At 58.7% G+C, this 8,489-nt stretch overlaps 1 protein-coding gene across 1 annotated transcript in view; it reads right to left on the reverse strand.

The window, feature by feature from the left end:
• TULP4 (TUB like protein 4) overlaps positions 1-7,583 on the reverse strand; it is a 117,610-nt gene extending 110,027 nt beyond the window's left edge. Inside the window, exon 1 of the mRNA XM_060205259.1 lies at positions 7,467-7,583. The gene's annotated coding sequence lies outside the window, so the exon portion shown is untranslated. The remainder of the gene's footprint in view (positions 1-7,466) is intronic.
• Between the last annotated feature and the right edge of the window lie 906 nt (positions 7,584-8,489).

An 8,489-nucleotide genomic window follows, 5' to 3' on the forward strand; every position in this document is an offset into this window, starting at 1 on the left:
ATTACAAACTGTGCTACTCTAAGAACAGTTGTGCGCAGATCTCTTCTGCTAGGTGTTTCTGTCTCGTGTGGGGAAATTTCTAGGAGGGATCGCTGGGTCGTAGGGTAGGTCTGCATCTAGTGTCCTGGCAAGTTGCTAGGTTGCTTTCCACACGGCTGGATCATTTGCCACTCTCACCAGCGGTGCAGAGTCCCTTTCTCTCCACATTTGTCATTCTGATGAATGACATTCTCACAGGTGTAAATTGCTATCTCATTGTTGTCTTTATTTGCTCTTCTCTGATGATCAGTGACTTCAAGCACCTTCTCATGTATCTGTTGGCCCTCTGGACCCCTTCCTCTGTGAAATTTTAGTCTATGTCCTGACTACAGGACACGCTTGTTTTTTTTTTTTTAATTAATTTATTTATTATTGGATAAAGAGAAATTGAGAAAGGAAGGGGTAATAATAAGAGGTAATAATAGAGAGGGAGGAGACAGAAAGACACTAGCAGCTCTGCTTCCCCACTCGAGAAGCTTTCCCCCTGCAGGTGGGGACCAGGGGTTTGAACCAGGGTCCCTGTGCACTGTAATGTGAGTGCTTACCCACCACTTGGCCCCCTTGTTTTGTTTGTCTGTTTGTTTACTGAGCTCTTTATGTATTTTGGTTATTAGCCCTTTGTCTGATGAGCATTGTTGAAGACCTTCTCCCATGCCTTTGGAAGTCTTTCTGTTTGGATGCCGATAACCTCTGCTGCGTAGAAAGAAGCTCTTCAGTTTGATGTAGTCCCACTGGTTTATTTTCGCTTTTGTTTTCTTTGCCGTTAGATTTGAATCCCTGAAGGCTTTTCTGAAGCAGAGGGAGACTGACCAGGATTTTACTTCACACATTGTGCAAAGTCTGATTTCTCAGGGGGCCAGGGGATGGTCTAGCCAGTGGAGTCAAGTTTGTCCTCCTGGCTGTGTGTCTAAGAGGCTTGTCTGGAGCTTAGGAAGCGGAGTGTGTGCAGAGCCTCCCAGGTGAGCCGACATTCAGAAACACCACAGCAGAGCACCGGCTCAGGAATACGCAGACTGCCCCACTCGTGACAGCTCGGCCAGCACGTAACTACATAACTCGTAACTACAGGCAGCAGTGCCTTCTGCTTCTCTAGGAAGGTGGTCAGAACAGCCAAAGACACAGGAAATGGCATGGGACTTGATGGGCTTTCTGCACTTCCTTTCTCTGGCCAGAGACTGAAAATTCTATACACACACACACATCAGAGGAGTCACTGCCTTGATGTTTAAACTAACCTTCCTTTGATCATTTGAAAGAAAGAGGGGGGGAGAAAAAGCGGCAAAAGAAACATCCAATAGAATGACAAATCCTGAACCCCGTGGCTTCTGTCATTTAAGAGGAATTGGAACAACTGACTAGCAAGTTTTGAAAGCAGATCCAGAGGCCCTGAGGACGCAGTGTTCCCAGCCAGCACTGGCTGGACCAACAGCTGAGACTTCAAAGTACAGGCTGGGACCTGTGTGGTAAGGATTCTCTAGGCTGGCGAAGTAGCCCACTTGGACAGTCTGCCACTTTGCCACATGGGAGACCCACGTTTGGCCCCAGCCCCACCGCACTGAAGGAAGCTTGGGTGCTGTGGTCAGTCTGTGTCTGTCTGTCTCTCTCTCTCTCTGCCTGTCTCTAAAAAAAAACAAAAACAAAAAACAAGTATTCATTTGAAGGGCCAACTTAGCCTGAGTCAGAGGTGCTAATCCAAAGGCTTGAACCCAGAAGCCTTTGTGTGTCCAATCCCAGCCGGAGACACACAAGCACGGGGACCAGCAAAGCAGCAACAGCCCCAACAGCCATTAAGGTCTAAACTGAGGCTTTAATTTTTTTTTTCCGTTTTGTCTCCAGGGTTATCGCTGGGGCTCGGTGCCTGCACCATGAATCCACTGCTCCTGGAGGCCATTTTTTCCACTGTGTTGCCCTTGTTGTTACTGTTTTTCTTTTTATTATTTATTCATTTATTCCCTTTTGTTGCCCTTGTTGTTTTATTGTTGTAGTTATTATTGTTGTCATCGTTGTTGGACAGAACAGAGAGAAATGGAGAGAGGAGGGGAAGACAGAGAGGGGGAGAGAAAGACACCTGCAGACCTGCTTCACTGCTTGTGAAGCAACTCCCCTGCAGGTGGGAGATGGGCGGTGAAGCAGGTCTGCAGGTGTCTGTCTTTCTCTCCCCCTCTCTGTCTTCCCCTCCCCTCTCCATTTCTCTCTGTCCTGTCCAACAACAGCAACAGCAACAATGGAAAAATGATGGCCACCAGAAGCAGTGAACTGGTAGTGCAGGCACCAAGCCCCCATGATAACCCTGGAGGCAAAGAGAGAGAGAAAAAAGAGAAAAGAAAGAAAAATGCAGACAAACTTGTCATGGTTTTTCCAACAACCCTATAAATGGGTCCACGTCCTTACTTATTTTCAGGGCTGAGGATGAGGGCTGTATTGAGTGGACACGTTCACTCACTCCTCACCTAAGTTCATTCATTGTACCATGAGTTTGTATTATGTCCGCCCTGTTAGCTTTTCCCTTCCTTCCTTCCTTCCTTCCTTTCATTTTTCAATTGGGAAGGCTAATAGTTTACAGTACAGTTGACACATTCTCCCATTTCCCCCCTTTTTTTCTTGGTACCAGGGTTATCGTAGGGGGTTGGTGCCAACTCTGTGAAACCACCACTCTCAGCGGCAATTTTATTTCTTTTTTTTTCTTTCTATTTTATCTGATAGGACAGAGAGAAATTGAGAGCGGAGGGGGAGAAGAGAGAGGACAAGAGAATGAGAGACACCTGCAGACAGGTTTCACCAGTCATAAAGAGTGGGGAAGGACTCGAACCTGGGTCCTTGTGCATGGTAACATGTGCGCTCAGCCTGGTGCACCCCCCCAGACCCCCCAGTATTTCTTGGACCCGCCCTTACTGCTGCCCACCCCACCCGACCCCGCACTGGAAGGCACCCAGGAAGACGACCAAGAGGAGGACAGCAGAAAAAGTCACTGACCGCTGAAGGCCAGGCTTTGCCAAATTGTTTGGGATCAGTCAAGTCTAAAGCATGAGCAGTGCACCCTAACAGCCCCAGACTGCCAAAAACAGAACCACACGGGCCAGTGCCTTCAACAGACAGGTATCTCCACACTCCGGAGGCTGCAAGCTTAGGATGAAGCCCCCTGGGCCTCTGCGCACTGGGGGGACGGAGGGGGAGACACAGAGCTCTCTGCACACTCAGTCTGTCCTGAGACCCCCACCCTCGTGACCTCTCTTACTCCCCAGGCTCCCCCCACTTCAAACACCATCTCAGAAGTGAGACAATCAGTCCTTAGCAAAGGACCTCTTCCTTCTGCTCTCATCTCATTTCTCTGCCACTAGTGTTGACTATTTTAATGTTTACTGCCGGTTTTTTTTTATCTTTTTTATTATTATCAGTTTTTATTTTACGATGGACTGTTTGGGATCCAAACCTGAAGCAAGAAGGATGAGCCTGAGCATCTCATGATAACAGAAAGGAAGGAAGTGAGTAGAGAGGCTTGAGTGTGTCAGACCAGAGAGAGGGAGGCCCTAGCATCCGATGGACAGTGGCAGGGACGGAAACACTCTATCTGCTAAAACAGAGAGGTGCATAAGGGTACTTGAAAAGAAGCCTCCCACACACACCACCTCCTCCACTCCAGGGCGCTAGAGAGCCACGGCAGGATTCCGCCAGGCAGCAGATAAGTGAAACCATCACACACGCCCCAACCTCAATACAGACTCCCTAACTCCAGGGGAGCCCCCACCTCCTCCTCTTCACCCAGCAAAACAAAGTGTGTCACTGTAGCCCAGACTGGGGTTGAGCTAGGGGACTAACTTCTGGAGGCCATGATGAAGGTTTCCCAATCTCGTGTGAACAATGAACAATCCAGCCAAACGCAGACAAAGTTGAAAGCTTTATTATCACTTTTTTTTTTTTTTAACCCAGCACCCTGCTCAGCGCCGGCTTGATGGTCGTGCTGGGAGCTGAACCCAGGACCTCAGAGCCTCAGGCATGGAAGTCTTTTGCAGAACCACCATGCTGTCTCCCTAGCCTAAATGGTCCCTGCAGTCTGAGCGGCCGGCCTCACTCAGTAAGGTTAAATGCACGGTCTCGCTAAGACTTGTGGGAAAGACTTCGCAGACTCCTCCAAAGGAGCCAATCTATAGCAGACCCAAAGCCTTCCCTAAATTCTACTCAAACTGCAATAACTTTATGAATTCCATGGACAGTCAGGGCCACTCAACCCACCTTCACTCTTTTTACAAATCAGTTGATTAGCACAGGGGAGGGGAAAAGAAAGAGAAACAGCATTACTCCACCCAGGGGGTGTCAGGGATCGAACTGGGGACCGCCGTGCCACCTCTCTGGCCGCCCCTCCTCACCCAGAGAAGAGAACTGGGAACCGGGGAGAGCCTGCCACGCGGCAGAAGCAAGAGCTCCTTCTCAGCAACACTCCTGAGCTCAGGGGCCCAAGGAATCTGCAGTCAGCCCGAAAAGAAAATCTGCCCTGTCCCCAGAGGACGTCGAAAAACGCAGTCCTCTGCTCTTGCCGGGGACAGAGCTGAAGTGTGGCCTGAAATGCTGCATCCTCCCTACGGCTCGCTCTCTCTCTCTCTCTCTCTCACGACTTCATTCATCTCTGCACAGAGCCAGCTGGGTGCTGCCGTGCAAAGCGGGTTTCCAATACCACGTGTCCTCTCCTGGGCTATAGTCGGGTTGGATTCGGGTGGGTCTGGATGGGGGCAGGGAGAGCTGAACCGGGTCCCTGGGGGCTCCACTGAGAAGCCCCCAAGTTCAAGGTAAAGTCACGGCCCTGAGGCAGCCGGCAGGGCACACAGCTTCCAGAGCACTGGCTGAGGCCCTGCCCAGGATTTCTCTCCCCGGTGCCTTCCCTGGAGCACCCCAAGGGGAGCCCCCAAAACTTCTAACTCCAGAGGCCACTGCCCCCCCCCAGATATCCCCCACGAGCAGCATGGCACCCGAGATTCACAGAGAAACTCACAGACAAGCACACCCTGGGCACAGGCTTGCGCACTGGGTAGAACTTTCTACCAAGACCCAGACAGCAGTTCTGGAGATCCGCCATCTATTCACAGGCCAGTGGGATACAAGAAATGGGGGACTGGGGAGGGGGGACCCTGCCGGTCTGAATGTGGTTCTCACCCTAAAATGCCAATGCCGAGGAGCTCAGAAACCACCCGTCTGCTCCCAGGTAACCCCCATGTCTCTGGGGTTGGCGTGTGGCTCCTGCATAGGGTTCCCCCGCCCCCAGGCTTCTCCACTACCTGGACCCCCAGCTTCAGGGGTGCAGCCAGGGGAGGGCCCAGGGGAGCCTCTGGGATAGGACAGTGCCCCCCTTCAGCCTCCCACACACAGCAGGAGGAGGGGGTAAGGGGGACTCTCCCACCCTCCCCATGCCATCAAACAAGAAGCAGTCCCCTTTTGCCAGCTACCTGCTGGGATTGCTTCAGACACATGGAAAGGGGAGGACAGCACCCCCATCACAGAGACCCCCCAGGGGCATCTTTCTGTCAAGACCCCCCCCACACACACACACAAACCTGTCCCGGGGACCGACTGGCAGATGCTCTCATCACCTTGGCCCTCTGGACAAGCAAAGTGGTCCCAGCAGACCTCTGCCCACCTCAGGGTGGGCGAGTGGAAGGGTTGAAGGGGTCACCCCTTCCCTCTCAGGGTGCCCCCACCCCTAAGGCCCAACTTCACAAGGGGCCCCCCCTGCACCCTGCTTGGCTGGGCAGGGGAGGAGGCTGGCACCCCATGATGGCCCAGCCAGCCGGGGGCAGGCGCCCCTGCAGCTGCCACAGCAGGTGACTGGCTGCAGGCACCCCAGGGCTCGTGGGGGAGGCGCCTAGGGCAGGCGACCGGGGTGGCAGGGCAGGGAGGACAGGGACAGGACAGAAGATGCAGGTCAGGCGGGGGACAGGGGCTGAGGGAGTGGGCAGGGGGTGCAGAGAAGATTGGGCGCAGGCTGGGGATGTAAGCGGGGTCAGGGGGTGCGGGCCAGGCAGGGACAGGGCACCAAGGGAGCGGGCAGGGGGTGCAGGGAGAGGGGGACAGGGGACAGGGAGTCAGTCGGGGTGGGGGGCAGGAGGTGCAGGTCAGGCTTGGGACAGAGGTGAGTGGCGGGTGCAGGCTGGGCTAGGGGAGATTGGGGTGGGGGGGCCAGGGAGAATGGGGTGGGGGTCAGGGGGTGCAGGCTAGGGGAGATGGGGTGGGGGGTAGGCAGGGGTCAGGGGGTCAGGGGTGGGGGACAAGGGGTGACAGCGGGGGGGGGGGGTCGGGGATGGGGACAGAGGATCCAGTTATCAGGATAGGGGGCAGGGGGTGCAGGCCGGGTAGGGGGATCAGGGCGGGGGACGGGGGTGCAGGCCGGGCAGGGGGATCAGGGCGGGGGCAGAGGGTGCAGGCCGGGCAGGGGGGTCAGGGCGGGGGCAGAGGGTGCAGGCCGGGCAGGGGGATCAGGGCGGGGGCAGGGGGTGCAGGCCAGGCAGGGGGATCAGGGCGGGGGACGGGGGTGCAGGCCGGACAGGGGATCAGGGCGGGGGCAGACGGTGCAGGCCGGGCAGGGGGATCAGGGCGGGGGCAGGGGGTGCAGGCCGGACAGGGGATCAGGGCGGGGGCAGGGGTTGCAGGCCGGGCAGGGGGATCAGGGCGGGGGCAGAGGGTGCAGGCCGGGCAGGGGGATCAGGGCGGGGGCAGGGGGTGCAGGCCGGGCAGGGGGATCAGGGCGGGGGACGGGGGTGCAGGCCGGACAGGGGATCAGGGCGGGGGCAGACGGTGCAGGCCGGGCAGGGGGATCAGGGCGGGGGCAGACGGTGCAGGCCGGGCAGGGGGATCAGGGCGGGGGCAGGGGTTGCAGGCCGGGCAGGGGGATCAGGGCGGGGGCAGGGGTTGCAGGCCGGGCAGGGGGATCAGGGCGGGGGCAGGGGGTGCAGGCCGGACAGGGGATCAGGGCGGGGGCAGGGGTTGCAGGCCGGGCAGGGGGATCAGGGCGGGGGACGGGGGTGCAGGCCGGACAGGGGATCAGGGCGGGGGCAGGGGGTGCAGGCCGGGCAGGGGGATCAGGGCGGGGGACAGGGGTGCAGGCCGGGCTCGGTGCGCCGGCGGGGCGGTGGGCGGGGGACGGGGGACCCCAACCCGAGAGGCCGCGGAGGGGCGCGGCGCGGGCGGCCGGGGCGCCGGTTCGGGGGGCCCGTCTGCACGGTGAAGAGGGGAAGATGGCTCCACGCCAGGCGCCTCCGCGCCCCACTCGCGCTCACACGCACGCACGCCGGCTGCTCGGAAAGCGCTGGAACAAAGGCGCCCGCGGCCGCCCGCCCGCCCGCCCGCCACCTCCAGGGCCCCGCGCCAGGGGCCGGGGACCGCCCGGAACGCCGCCGCCCCCGCCAGCACCCGCGACCGCGGTCGCGCCCGCGCCGCCTCACCTCCCGCCCGCCGTGGCGGCGGCCCCGCGGCTCCTCGGCGCCTCTCCGCCTCCGCCTCCCGCAGCCCGCGCCGCCGCACGGCCCCCGCCTCTCGCGAGGCTCCGCCCCGCGTCGCCTAGACCCCGCCCCGTCCGCGGCAGACGCGTCAGAGGCCCCGCCCTTCTGTCCCGTAGAGACCCCGCCCCTTCCGTCTCCCCCGAGTCTCCACCTCCTCCGTCTGCGCAGAGGCCCCGCCCCTTTGTCTCGGTTGAGGCCCCGCCCCTCATGCCCGGCCTCCACCGAGGCCCCGCCCCTCCGCCTCTGCCGAGGCCCCGCCCCTCGCTCTACGCCTCCTCCAGCCCCCCCGCTGGGCTCCACGCCACGTGGCCGTGCCACGTGACCCGGCGCCGGCCCCGCCCCGGCCCCCCCGCGGGGCGGCCTCGGCTGCACCCAGGGCTCCCACCTGGATGTCCGTCCCCCCCACCCCGCCCTGCTCCAGGCTCTGCTCGCTCACACCGTCACACAAGTGCACTCACACACTCATTCACAGGAGCACGCTCATTCACGTATGCGCACACTCGTTCACAGCGAACACCCACTCGGGCACACTCGGGCGTGCACACTCATGCACGCACATAGACAGGAGGGCTCCCTCCTGCCACCCACCGACACATACAGAAGTGCACTCACACGTGCCTACACACACACACACACACACACACACACTCGCAGGAGCACACTTACTTAATCCACATGTGCTCAGAGGCCCACATTCACACTCATGCTCAGAGGCACAGTCACTCACACACACACACACACTAGCAGAACTGCAGACACAAACTGTGAACCCACCTGGCTTCCCCCAGGGGACAGGGAAGCAGCTGTGACCTAGGTTCCAGAAGCCTTTTTTAGGCGGACTGCTCCTCTGTAGTCTCCTCTCTGCCCGGAGAGAACTTTCCTGTCTGCCCTCCATCTATTGAAAACACGGCCGCCTAGGTTGGAGGCTCTATATACCTCCGTCACTCACCTTCTGCTTCAAAGAAA

This window comes from Erinaceus europaeus, chromosome 13 (assembly GCF_950295315.1).
Source record: "Erinaceus europaeus chromosome 13, mEriEur2.1, whole genome shotgun sequence".
Taxonomy (NCBI): domain Eukaryota; kingdom Metazoa; phylum Chordata; class Mammalia; order Eulipotyphla; family Erinaceidae; genus Erinaceus; species Erinaceus europaeus.